The sequence below is a fragment of the Mobula birostris genome, chromosome 9, assembly GCF_030028105.1.
Source record: "Mobula birostris isolate sMobBir1 chromosome 9, sMobBir1.hap1, whole genome shotgun sequence".
NCBI lineage: Eukaryota > Metazoa > Chordata > Chondrichthyes > Myliobatiformes > Myliobatidae > Mobula > Mobula birostris.
Window position 1 is genome coordinate 145201688 of NC_092378.1, and position 15056 is coordinate 145216743.

Genomic DNA, 15056 nt, shown 5'->3' on the forward strand with positions numbered 1-15056 from the left:
AAACTCGTAATGAAGTATAGTCGTTTGCGTGCCTTCTTCATAACTGCACTGATATGTTGGAGCCAGGATAAATCCTCTGAGACATTGACACCCAGGCTGCCCACTCTTTCCACAGCTGACGGAATCAAAGGTTATGGGGATAAGGCAGGAACTGGATACTGATTGTGGATGATCAGCCATGATCACAGTGAATGGCGGTGCTGGCTTGAAGGGCCGAATCGCCTACTCCTGCACCTATTGTCTATTGTCTATTGACCCTTGATGAGGACTACTAGAGAAGGTGCAGAGGTTTATGAGTATGTTAGGAGGGCTGGAGATTCTAGTTATGGGGAGAACTGAATGCATATGGAAAAGTGTTTTGCTTCAGTTTAGTGAGATCTCACCTACCATCTCATTTCATTAAGAAAGCACTTAAGTGTGATATAAACAGTTTTGAGAAGATCTACGAAGCTAATGCCTGGAATGGACAGATTGTCTAATACAAGTAAGTTCAAGAGGGCGAGGGGCATCCTGATTGAAGCACACAGGATCATCAGGGATTGAAGATCCCCCATCTGGTACGGGAATTGTAATTCATCTGACAACAAGACCCTACAAAGGACTGTGAGGACTGCTGAGGGGATCATTGAGGTCTCTTGTCCACCCATCCAACAATCTCTTTGATCTCTGCTATCGGGCAGGAGGTACTGTAGACAAAGACTATCAGGATGGGAAGCAGCTTCTTCCCTGTCACCACCCAGGTCTCATCATGTACTTTATACTTTATACTTTATTGTCGCCAAACAATAGGTACTAGAACGTACAATCATCACAGTGATATTTGATTCTGCGCTTCACACTCCCTGGGTTACAAATATTAAATATTATAAACATTAAAAATAGTTAAAATTAGTAAATATTAAAACTTAAATTATAAATCATAAATAGAAAATAGAAAAATGGGAAGTAAGGTAGTGCAAAAAACCGAGAGGCAGGTCCAGATATTTGGAGGGTACGGCCCAGATCTGGGTCAGGATCCGTTCAGCAGTCTTATCACAGTTGGAGAGAAGCTGTTCCCAAATCTGGCCATACGAGTCTTCAAGCTCCTGAGCCTTCTCCCGGAGGGAAGAGAGACAAAAAGTGTGTTGGCTAGGTGGGTCGTGTCCTTGATTATCCTGGCAGCACTGCTCCGACAGCGTGTGGTGTAAAGTGAGTCCACGGACGGAAGATTGGCTTGTGTGATGTGCTGCGCCGTGTTCACGATCTTCTGCAGCTTCTTCCGGTCTTGGACAGGACAACTTTCATATCAGGTTGTGATGCACCCCAGAAGAGTGCTTTCTACGGTGCATCTATAAAAATTAGTGAGGGTTTTAGGGGACAGGCCAAATTTCTTTAGTTTTCTCAGGAAGTAAAGGCGCTGGTGGGCCTTCCCGGCAGTGAAATCTGCTTGGTTGGACCAAGTCAGGTCATTTGTAATATTGACCCCGAGGAACTTAAAGCTTTTGACCTGTTCCATTTGCTCACCACCGATGTAAATTGGGTCGTGCGGTCCGCTACTCCTTCTGAGGTCAACAACCAATTCCTTCGTCTTGCTGACGTTGAGTGATAGGTTATTGTCTTCGCACCATGCCACCAGGTTCTTAATTTCCTCTCTGTACTCAAACTCATCATTACCCGAAATACGGCCTATGATTGTTGTATGAAACACCAGTAGTGGATACTATTTAGTTTTTGACCTGTGTCACAAATGCACCTTATAATTTGTTAATTTATTTGTGGTAATATTATTTTATGCATTGTATGTGAGTCATATGTACTGTGTTGTGCACCTAGGTCCAGAGGAATGTTGTTTCATTTGGTGTTGTACTCGTATACGGTTGAATGACAATGAAGTTGAACTTGAACTTGAACCTGAGAAGCTGAGAGAGGAATTAGAATGAAAGGTCACTGTTTAAAAAGAAAGGGTCAACTATTTAAGTCACAGATGACATGAATTATTTTTTGTTCTGCACTGTCTTTCTCAACAGGAGGTGGAGATAGTCTTTGAATTTTTACAAGGCAGAAGTCGATAGCTTCTTGATAATCAAGAGGGTGAAAGTTGTCAGGGGTTGGTGGGAATATGGGGTGGATGTTACAATTAGATAAGCTATGATCTTATTAAATAATAGAACAGGTACAAGGGACCAAGTGCTTGGTCGACCCCAGTGATGTGATTCACTATTTCATACCCACTGCATGGCCCAACTACTGCAACAGTCGCTTCAGTTAGGGATGGCCTTGCTGGTGATGTCTGCATCTCATGAATAGGTAAAAATAATACAGATCTAATTATCCACAACACCATGTGAGATCAGTGCTGCGATAAATACTCACAAGTACAGTTCTTCATAAGCTGATACCTGAAAAAGACGGCATTCATCTTTAAGGACCCCCATCACCCAAGACAATCTTCCTTCCCATTACTGCTGTGAAGAAGGAGGAATAGGGTCTGAAGATACACACTCAATGTTTTAAGAGCAGTTTCTTGACCTTTGCCATCAGATTTCTGTTTGGACAATTAACGGTACCTCATGATTTTTGTTCTTTTTGCACTAGTTATTTAATTTAATTTATATATATTATTGTAAATTTTAGCATTTTTATGTATTGCACTGTAATGCAAAACAACAAATTTCTCGACATATATCAGTGATATTAAGACAGATTCTGATTCTGATTGGATACCCTTTAGAGTCAGTTGTACTGATTGCCTGGCCATTTACTGTATTACATAGCTGTCTATGGGAGTTTGCTGTGCCTGCCACATAGCCTGTGTGACAGCAGTAACCATACATCAAAAACTACTCCATTGACTGTAAAATCCCCAAATCATAAAAGCCAATCTATAAATGTCATGGGCACATTTACATCATAGTCATAAGATATATGGCCAATTGGCCCATTACTATGTTGTACGTCCTCTGTCTATGAACGCAAATGCGACTCTGTATATTTTTCAACTTCTGCCTCTTGTATCTCTGGCTATTAAATACTGTTGAGTGTCTCAGCTCTGAACAACCTTTTACAAAGTCGTTGCTCTTTGAAGCATAACTCGTTTGACAATATAAAACAACCTAATTTAATTTTCCAATTAAAATTTTTAATTGATCTTATTCCTAACAATCCATCTTTGTTCGAAAACCCTTGTGGCCAAATATTGGGTAAGTGCTGAAAACTTGGTAGCTAATTATGTGTGATATTCTATGGCTTAAGATGATATGCAAAGGAAATTGCTATTACTGTTGGTCTGAAGAGCTATGCTTTCTGCATATTTTATATGCAGGTCATTCCACTAACTAGACCAGGCCAAGCAAGGGTAGATATACTAATAATAACTCCAGTTCTGAATCACAGCGTGTGAGCACATAGTGCTTAAAACACAGTAGCTCATCTGAAATGTACAAGGAATTAGTACTTTATATCCTGTGATACTTAAGTGCAGAAGAGTGTTGCAATTAAACTTCAAATGCTTGTAGAAACAAACAGTCATTTTGTCAAGTGAAAGAGTAAAGTTAGCCTGAAGGGATTGTCAAGTACTGTTTAATGTTTCTTGCGTTTAGGTTTTTACACTCAGTGGCCACTTTATTAGGAACACCTGCATATTTGCTCATTAATGCAAATATCTAATCAGCCAATCATGTGGCAGCAAATCAATGCATAAAAGCATGCAGACATGGCCAAGAGTTTCTGTTGTTGTTCAGACCAAACAGCAGAATGGGGAAGAAATGTGATTGAAGTGTTGTTGAATGTGGAATGAGTGTTGGTGCCAGACAGGGTGGTTTGAGTATCTCAGAGACGGCTGACCTCCTGGGATTTTCACGCACAATAGTCTCTAGAGTTTACAGAGAATGGTGCGAAAAACAAAAAAAAAACATCCAGTGAGCAGCAGTTCTGTGGGTGAAAATGCTTTGTTAATGAGAGAGGTCAGAGGAGAATGGCCAGACCTGTTTAAGCTGGTTCAAGACAATAATTCAAATAACTATGCGTTACGGCAGTGGTGTGCAGGAGAACCTCTGTAAGCACACAACGCTTCGAACCTTGAAGTGGACGGGCCACAGCAGCATAAGACAACAAACATACACTCAGTGGCCATTTTATTAGACACCTCCTGAGGTATAAGAGGTACCTAAAAAAAGTTTCCACTGAGTGTATATTAAGTATAGAAGTGTCCTTTCCATGATAGTGTTCCAACATCACACAAGAGGGCATGGTAGCTGTTGCTATTCTCTAGAAGGCCAGAGACACGGCAACAGGCTTGACCTCCCATTTACTGTGGGCATTGACGAAGTGATCCCAATTCTGCACTGTATTATTGATTTAAGGCCCAACTCAGAGGTAACTGAGCCTCAGTGATGGACAAGTGTAGAGTGAATGCCTGCTGAAAGATTTAAATCACACAGAAAGTACAACACAGTCTTTGCCTCCCCAATCCTGAGTTTATCCAGATCCTCTCACCAGCTAACCTCTGAGAAGCTCGTACCTGCGTCTCCATCCTGCGCTTTAAGATGGAGCCACAAAAATCTGCCGGCAGAGTACAGGGGGTGGAGCAGCATCAGTTGGGAGAGAGGATCTGGCAGTGTTTATGGTCCTGATGCAGGGCTTCAGCCTGAAACATGGACAATTCCTTTCCCCCAGCAGATGCTACTTGGTCCTCTGAGTTCTTCTAGCGATTGTTTGTTGCCCCAGATTCCACCATCTGCAATCTCTGGTGTTGACATTTAAGATGGTTTGTCCCTCTTCTTCATGCATCCCTTCCCTTGGCAAAAACTATAAGCAGCATGGTAGTGTACCGGGTTGATCCTGGTCCAAATCCTGATTCAATCATTTATCACAATTACAATGAAATATACAATACTGTGCAAAAGTCTTCGGCACATATATGCACCCTATAGTTAGGATGCCTAAGACTTCCGGGTTCACAGTACTGCAATAATTTTATGCATTGCACTGTACTGCTGCCACAAACAAATTTCATGACAAATGTGAATGATGATAAACCTGATTCTGTTGTGGACTGAGAGTGGGAAGGAGGCAGGGAGAGGGGAATCATGGTTGGGGAAGGGGGAAGGGAGAGAGGAAGCATCAGAGAGACATTCTGTAATGATTAATAAACCGATTGTTTGGAATCAAATGACCTTGCCTGGTGTCTCAGGCTGGGTGTGTCTGCAATCACGCCACCTCCTACCCTTGGCACTCTTTCCCTAAATTAAACAATTGTCTCACACCCTTCCCGCGACACTCCACTTTCATCCTTCCCCCAACCATAGTTGGATGCATCAGCAAGGGAGATGAGGCCGAGTACAGGGCTACAGTAGGAAACTTCGTCGCATGGTGTGAGTAGAATTAACTGCAGCTTAATGTGAAAAAGACTAAGGAGCTGGTGGTAGACCTGAGGAGAGCTAAGGTACCGGTGACCCCTGTTTCCATCCAGGGGATCAGTGTGGACATGGTGGAGGATTACAAATACCTGGGGATACGAATTGACAATAAACTGGACTGGTCAAAGAACACTGAGGCTGTCTACAAGAAGGGTCAGAGCCGTCTCTATATCCTGAGGAGACTGAGGTCCTTTTACATCTGCCGGACGATGCTGAGGATGTTCTACGAGTCTGTGGTGGCCAGTGTGATCATGTTTGCTGTTGTGTGCTGGGGCAGCAGGCTGAGGGGTAGCAGACACCAACAGAATCAACAAACTCATTCGTAAGGCCAGTGATGTTGTGGGGATGGAACTGGACTCTCTCACGGTGGTGTCTGAAAAGAGGATGCTGTCTAAGTTGCATGCCATCTTGGTCAATGTCTCCCATTCACTACATAATGTACTGGGTGGGCACAGGAGTACGTTCAGCCAGAGACTCATTCCACCGAGATGCAGCATGGAGCGTCATAGGAAGTCATTCCTGCCTGTGACCATCAAACTTTACAACTCCTCCCTTGGAGGGTCAGACACCCTGAACCAATAGGCTGGTCCTGGACTTATTTCATAATTTACTGGCATAATTTACATATTACTATTTAACTATTTATGGTACTATTACTATTTATTATTTATGGTGCAACTGTAATGAAAACCGATTTCCCCCAGGATCAATAAAGTATGACTATGACTATGACTATGAACATCCTCTGCTCCCATCAGATTTACAAACTCACTCTGCTCTTCACATTGACAACCCAGTACTATACAAAATCTTAGGGATGTTATATATATAATATGTGCTTAATTCTTTTGTACAGTAATGTATGGTAACATACGTACACATATATGGCCATATAAATTAAATTAAATAATTAGTGTAAAAAGAGAACAAAAGTGAGATTGTGTTCGAGGGTTGGTTTGTGGTTCATGTTGACAATGGGTACACCTGACTGATGACTCAGAAGCTACTGTAAACTCCATGGTGGAGTTCCCAGTTGAGACCGGGGGACTTCGGTTTCATTATTCATGCTCTTGCATTTATGTTTATCTAGTTAAGTTCTTATCATCGGACAGAATTGGTTCCCTTAGTTTGCATGCACGCTGCAAATGTGCACCATTGCAGCTGCATTGCTGATTACCATCACTGCTGCACACGGATGCATTTCCATTCATGGCAGCGTCAATGCAACTCCGCACGAACCCAATCGCATTTCATGGTGCATCTTCAACTTCAAATCAATCTTATCAAAAAAAAAAGCATCTAATTTGCAGATGAATTTCCGGTCATATATCCTCCAGTGAGACAAATGACTAGGACAATTGGTACCATTTAATAAAGTGTTGAATAATTTGCGTAGAAAATATATCACGTCCTGAGCTTTATTTAAATTTTTTTTTAATTAATAGTTAATACGTGCTTCTGCTTGGAAGAAGATGGATTACAAATATTCTATTCATGAATCCAGAAAGAAAATCATTCATTCTGAACATTAAAACAGCAATAATACAGTACAGTATTAATAATTTGCAGATAAGCTGGAGGGTGAAAGATTGTCATAGCTTCTAGACCTTTTCCTCAATACCTTCTTGTGCAACTGGATCCTCGATTTCTACACTTGCAGACCCCTGTCAGTTTGGATTAGTAACAACACGGTCTCCAACAGCACAGGTGCACCACAAGCCTGCGTTCTTAGCTCCCTGCTCTACTTGCTTTACACTTATGACTGTGTGGCTGCTGACAGTTGCAATGCCATATTTAAGTTTGCTGACAACACCACTGTCGTTGGCTGAATCAATGGTGGTGATGAATCAGTGCAGGGGAGAGAGATCGAAAATCTGGCAGAGTGGTTCCACAACAACATCTCACTCAAGAACAAGGAGGTCCATGAGTTAGTCCTCGATGGGGGATCAGAGATGGAGAGGGTCTGCAATTTTAAGGTCCTCGGTGTTACCATTTCAGAGGATCTGTCCTGGGCCCAGCACATAAGTGCAACTATGAAGAAAGCACAGCAGCACGTCTACTTTCTTAGGAGTTTGCGAAGATTTGGAATGACACCTAAAACTTTGACCAACTTCTGTAGGTTTGTGGTGGAGAGTGTATCAACTGGCTACATCACAGCCTGGTATGGAAACATCAATGTGCTTGAACAGAAAATCGTACAAAAAGTAGTGGATACAGCCCCGTCCATCACGGGTAAAGCCCTCTCCACCAATGAGTACACCTACATGGAGTGCTGTCACAGGAAAGCAGCATCCATCATCAGGGGCTACCACCACCCAGGACATGCTCTCGTCTCGTTGCTGCCATCAGGAAGAGGGTACAGGAGCCTCAGGACTCACACCACCAGATTCAGGAACAGTTATCACACCTCAAACATCAGGCTCTTGAACCAGTGGGAATAACTTCACTCAGCTTCACTTGCCCCATTACTGAATTGTTCCTGAACCTAAAGAATCACTTTCAAAGGCTCTCCATCCAAGGTTCTCAATATTTATTGCTTATTTGGTTATTAATTATTTTCCTTTTGTATTTTCATAGTCTTTTGTCTTTTGAATATTGGTTGTTTGTCCGTCCTATTGGGTGCAGATTTTCATTGATTCTTTCGTGTTTCTTGCCCGCAAGAAATGAATGTCAGGGTTGTATATGGTGACATAAATGTAATTTACTTTGAACTTTGAATCAGTTAGACAGGATAGACCTGACAAGATGATATTGAATGGTAGAGCAGGCTCAAGAGGGTTGGATGGCCTGCACCTGTTCTGAACATGTGTTAGTAAAGACAACTTCAAGTTCATTGTCATTCACCCATACACATATATACAACTACATAAAACGTTGTCCCTCTGCGGCCAAGGTGGAAAACACGCGTAAGGGGATTTCGATTTTTATGTTACTGCGGAGGCTAATTAAAATGGTGTTTTTGTTATGTTAATCTGGGGAATGCGGCTTTGTTGTGCTTTAACGCTGAGAAAGTTTGCGCTAGCGGCTTATTGTGGTTTAGAGGGTGATAAGAGGGTGCTATTAACCAATTGGGATAGTTGTTATGGTTTTGGTGTATTTGAAGATACTGTATGCATGGGGTTTTGGGGCAGAAGGCGGGAGAGCGAGACAGAGGATGGACCAGGTGCTGTGAGTCCGCTAACGGGGTCGGACCCCGAGCGGGACATCCGGCGAGGAGACAGAGACGGACTCATGTGAAGCGTCTGGTCGACCACCGTTGTTGGTCCCAGGCAGCCGGTCGAGGTGGTCCGAGGGGTCACAGGGTGAAGAAGAAGGTCCTTGAGCTCCAACGGTTTTTGTGCACGAAGAGATTGAACTTTGATAAGTGTGGCGCCTTTTATTTTCCTTTTATATTTTATTCTCTTTTAATTATATAGTTCCAGTAATATCTACAAACTGTAAATCATTTAATTGCATCTGGTGTAATGTCTGTTATTTGGGCGGGGTGGTGTACCTCACACAGCATCCACACAAATGAATTACCCAGTTTGGTGGGGCCGAGGCTGTTTCCCTAGACGACAGCGAGCCGAGCGACCCTGAGGGTGGCCAGGGGGGCTACACACAGACATACAGTCACAAAATAACATTAGCACAAGTCCTTGAGTGACATGCCCTGAGGATTGACAGGTTGACGTAAAGAGTGACATGCTTGTTTATGTAAGACAGTGTAATGTTACTGGCATTATTATAAAACAACAAGCAGTCATACAAATCAGAATCCCACCACCCTAACAGGGGCAGAGTTCCACTTGTCCTCACCGGCAACTCCATGAGACTCCGCATTCTAAACTTCATTCTCAACAACTTCCACCATCTTCTACAAGATCCTACCACCAACTGCATCTTTACTCCCCCCCCCCCCCCGCAATTCTTCGTTTTCCACAGGGATCTCTCCTTCCAGGATTCCCCTGACCATTTGTCTCTCCTTACTAATCTCCTTCCTGCAAGCAAGAGAAAAGCTACATCTGCCCACAGGAACAGAATTAGGCCATTCAGCCCATTGAGCCTGCTCAACTATCCCATTTTGGCTGATTTGTTACCCTGCTCAACCCTATCCTCATGCCTTCACCCCTTAACCTTCGACGCCCTTACTAATCAAGAACCTATCAACCTCTGCTTTAAACATACCCAATGACTTGGCCTCCACAGCTGTCCCACAGACTCACCACCTTCTGGCTAAAGAAATTCCTCCTCATTTCTGCTCTAAGGGAACGTCCTTCCTCTCTGAGATCATGCCCTCTGTCCAATGAAAACAATGACTCATTGTCTAGCAGACTTACTTGCTGAACTGCATGGGGAAACCGAATGATATTCTATTCATAGTTTACATATTATTCTCAAGGTCAATTGTATGGCATCATCTTTGCTCCAAGTATTGAAGGAACTGGGCTTTAGGGATCTGAACTGAAATCTCAATATCACGAAAGTGATTTAATCAGCTGATGATTCACCAAAGAAATCAAGAGCACTGCAGAGAAGCACCATAATTTGGCACCTTACAAGAGGCCAGTAGGACCCACTTAATCTGAGTAAATGCTATCAGGAGATAGTCAAAGGTTCAAAAGTTCAACTTAATGTCAGAGAAATGTATACAATATGCATCCTGAAATGCTTTTTCTTCGCAAACATCCACAAAACAGAGAAGTGCTCCAATGATTGAATGACAGAATCCCAAAGTCCCCCGCCCCAGCTCCCCTCCCTCCTGCGCATAAGTGACAGCGAGCAACAATCCCCCCTCCCCCCACCGGTAAAAAAAAGCAAGCATTAGCACGACCACTGAGCGCTCGAGTGTGAGCAAAGCAATAGCAAAGACACAGACTTGCAGTTACCCCAAAGATCCCAAAGACTTCGCGTTTCAACTGGAATTCGACATACCGCAGATTCTCTCTCTCCCTAATAAGGGAGAGAGAGGTGTCTCCAGTTTCCCAGCGAGTGGGGAGACATAACAAACAACTCACTGGTTTATGATGTTAAAAGTCTGTTATATCGCTTCTTTCAAGCTCTGTGTCTGAAGATTGCAAGGATCCTGGGTCTTCGGGCCCACAGCAGTAGATTTTCCGACTCCCCCGACGACACACAGGTCTCCTGCCATGACACACTGACCCTTGATCCACCCGTCTCCAGAGCACTGAGATCTTAGGCTTCTGAATTCGAGCCAGACTCTAAGGCCGAACCCTTGGCATGCTGAACAACGTCCGGTTATAGAAAAAAACCATAGAAATATTACAGCACAGAAACAGGCCTCTTGGCCCTTCTTGGCTGTGCTGAACCATTTTACTGCCTAGTCCCACTAACCTGCACCTGGACCATATCCCTCCATACATCTCTCATCCTTGTACCTGTCCAAGTTTTTCTTAAATTTTAAAAGTGAGCCCACATTTACCGCTTCATCTGGCAGCTCATTCCATACTCCCACCACTCTCTGTGTGAAGAAGCCCACCCAATGTTCCCTTTAAACTTTTACCCCTTCACCTTTAACCCATGTCCTCTGGTTTTTTTCTCTCCTAGCCTCAGTGGAAAAAGCCTGCTTGCATTCACTCTATCTATACCCATCATAATTTTATATACCTCTATCAAATCTCCCTCATTCTTCTACGCTCCAGGGAATAAAGTCTTAACCTATTCAACCTTTCTCTGTAACTGAGTTTCTCAAGTCCCGGCAACATCCTTGTAAACCTTCTCTGCACTCTTTCAACCTTATTAACATCCTTCCTGTAATTAGGTGACCAAAACTGCACACAATACTCCAAATCTGGCCTCAGGAATGCCTTATACAACCTCATCATAACATTCCAGCTCTTATACTCAATACTTTGATTAATAAAGGCCAATGTACCAAAAGCTATCTTTATGACCCTATCTACCTGTGACGCCACTTTTAGGGAATTTTGTATCTGTATTCCCAGATCCCTCTGTTCTACTACACTCCTCAGTGCCTTACCATTTACCCTATATGTTCTACCTTGGTTTGTCCTTCCAAAGTGCAATACCCCACACTTGTCTGTATTAAACTCCATCTGCCATTTTTCAGCCCATTTTTCCAGCTGGTCCAAATCCCTCTACAAGTTTTGAAAACCTTCCTCACTGTCCACTACTCCTCCAATTTTTGTATCATCAGCAAATTTGCTGATGCAATTTACCACATTATCATCCAGATCATTGATATAGATGACAAATAACAATGGACCCAGCACTGATCCCTGTGGCACACCACTAGTCACAGGCCTCCGCTCAGAGAAACAATCTTCCACTACCACTCTCTGGCTTCTCCCATTGAGGCAATGTCTAACCCAATTTATTACCTCGCCATGTATACCTAGCGAATGAAACCCCAAGAACAGATTCCATTCCCGCAAAGAACCTGCAGTGTGTAACTCCAGGTCAGGGTCTTCAAAAGAACCCTGAAAAGGAAAAATAAAGATATTAAGGATGGAAATAGAGCTGTTTCCGAAGATGCAAGCGAAGAAATCACCCTTTAGTACCATCTTAACTTCGCTCCGCCTCCCATGGAATACCCTGAAACAATCAGAACTTCACCGTCATTGGCACCAAGGGAAGTCACCTCATTGTCTTCTTGGTCTGTGCATGTCTGTTTTGTAGCATAATATTTCAGGCAGATTAAGTAATAGATCATGTTCAGGGTTTGATGGTGCAGCTTATTGTTCAGCTTTTTGAAAGGGAATAATTCATAGCAATCAGACACTCTTGCCTCTCCTCTCCCCTGTCGGGCAGAAGACACAAAAGCCTAAAAGCACATTCCACCAGCTTCAAGGACAGCTTCTGTCTCCCTTTTACCAGACTTTTGTACAGACCTCTTGCATGATAGGATGGGCTCTTGGCCTCGCAATCTACCTCTTTATGACCTTGCACTTTATTGTTAACCTGCACTGCACTCTTTTGGTAGCTTTTGCACTTTATTCTGCATTGTTATTGTCTTTACCTTATTTTAGCTCAATGTGCTGTGTAATGATTTGATCTATATGAACAGTATACAAGACAAATTTTTCACTGTATCTTGGTGCATGTGACAATAATAAACCAATACTAATATCAATATCAATTTCTCAGGTGTGAGACAATGAACTGGAGGCAGGGTAAAGCTTTAGAAATGATTCAATGCTGAACACTTCATAGAAACATAGAAAACCTACAGCACAATACAGGTCCTTCGGCCCACAATGCTGTGCCAAATATGTACTTACTTTAGAAATTACCTAGTGTTACCCATAGCCCTCTATTTTCCTAAGCTTCATGTACCTATCCAGGAGTCTCTTAAAAGACCCTATTGTACCTGCCTTCACCACCGTCGCCAGCAGCCCATTCCACGCACTCACCACTCTCTGCGTAAAAAACTTACCCCTGACACCTCCTCTGTACCTACTTTCAAGCACCTTAAAACTGTGCCCTCTTGTGTTAGCCATAAACAAATTTAAACCTCATTTAAACAAATTCTTGACCAATCCCAGGAAATAGAACTTGAGACCAAAACCAATGGCAGGTCCCTCACTAAGTGCATGATTATTTCTCCAGTAAAATGCAGTGAGTGGAAAATGATTAAATCATGGACTTTGTGCTTCAAATCAATCCCAGGTATTATCAGAAAGGTCGATGAGTGAGGATATTACCCATTTCCAATCAGCCGAATCAAAGATAGCAGTTTATGCAGTTGACATTGTAATACGTTGGAAAAAGAGGGAGCCTTTACAATTCAGATTCAGTTTAGTTTATTGTTATTTACTCAAAGGTTCAATGAAATTGAACACCTTGCGTGTGTTGCATTGAAATTCCTTGTTTGCACGAAGCTCACAGAATAAGCCTTCTGAATAGTCATAATAAATACAACAATAAACACAGTGATGAGCACAAGATCAGCAGAATGGTGCAACATGGAGTCGTGCAGACTGAGGCGGTATGAAATAAAATGCTACAGTGATCTAACAGAAATAGTAGAATTGCGGGTTTGAGAACATGGCAGCAACATTGGGCATGGGATATGAAAGAGGTAACGGCTTCAAGAAAAGCTGATAGCAGTGGGGAAGAAGTTCTTCTTAAACACAAGAGATTCTGCAGATGCTAGAAATCCCAAGCAAAACACGTAGAATGCTGGAGGAACTCAACAGGCCAGGCACTATCTATTGTGAGGAATAGACATTCAATGAAGAAAAGGGGATAATTACACTCACTTGCCCATCCGTTGAGATGTTCCCACAATCAATGATCCCACTTTAAGGACTCTTTATCTTGTTGTTTCATGTTTTAGTTATTTATTGCTATTTATTTATATTTTGCATTTGCACAGTTTGTTGTCTTCTGCACTTTGGTAGATCTTTCATTGATCCTGTTATAGTTACTGGTCTATAAATTTGCTGAGTATGCCTGCAGAGAAACAAATCTCAGAGCTTATGGGGTGATATATATGTACTGTGATAATGTGATAATGTAAAATTTACTTTGAACTTTGAACTTACAACCTTCATCATTGTCACCTGTGACAATAGTAAACCAATACAGTACAGTACCATTACATTATGTATAAATTGATCTGTTTGGATGGCATACAAGTCAAAGCTATTCTCTGTACTTGATATAAGCTCAGTGTGCCACGTTATTAGTTAGTGTCGATGTTTCGGGGGTGGGGGGGTCTCAAACTGAAAACTCCACTGTTTATTCCTCTCCATAGAAGCTGTTCTTGAGTCTGACCATCTGGGCTTCCACACTTCTGTATCTTCCGCTGGAAGGTCCTGTCCATAGATACTGCCTGACCTACTGAGTTCTTTCAGCATTTGGTGTATGTTACTCTGGATTTCCAGCATCTGCAAAATCTCTTGTGTTTATAGCGCAAAATGAATGGCCAAGGTGGCCGGCATCCGAACTCTTACCTTTCCTGATGCATCACACTGTGTAGGTGGACTGGATGGAAGAAAGTAATGAGCCTGTGATGGACTGGGCGGTGTTTGCACTCCATAACACCATAAAACATAGGAGGTGAATTGGGCTGTTTGGCCCATCAAGTCTGCTCTGCCATTCCAACATGACTGATTTATTATCCCTCTCAACCCCAACCCCAGCCTTCTCCCTGTAATTTCTGACACCCTAACTAATCAAAGAACATCTCAACCTCTGCCACGTGGCAATGAATTTCGCAGATTCACCACTCTCTGGCTAAAGAAATTCCTCCTCATCTCTGTTCAAAATGGACGTCTCTATTCGGAGGCTGTGCCCTCTGGTCATAGACTCACCTCCTATCACATCCCCTCTACATCCACTCGTTAGCCCTTTGAATATTTGATAGGTTTCAATGAGGTTCCTGGTCATGTTTCTAAACTGCAGTCAGTAACAGGCCCAGAGCCATCAAAATGCTCCTCCTACCCCTTCATTCTTGGGATCATGCTCTGGAATCTCCTCTGTACCCTCCCCAATGCCAGCACACCCTTTCTTAGATATGGGGTCCAAAACTACCCACAATAATCTGTGTGGTCTGACTACTGCCTTAGAAAGCCTCAGCCTTGCTCTTATTCTAGTCCTAACGAAATGAATGTTAACATTGCATTTGCTTTCCTCACCATTGACTCAGCCTGCAAGCTAACCTTCAGGCAATCCTGCACAAGGGCTGCCAAGTCC

The 15056-nt window shown here is 42.8% G+C and overlaps 1 protein-coding gene across 4 annotated transcripts in view; it reads left to right on the forward strand.

The window, feature by feature from the left end:
- The window catches only part of caskin1 (CASK interacting protein 1), a 732522-nt gene that overhangs the window by 233677 nt on the left and 483789 nt on the right, over positions 1-15056 (forward strand). The window lies entirely within an intron of this gene.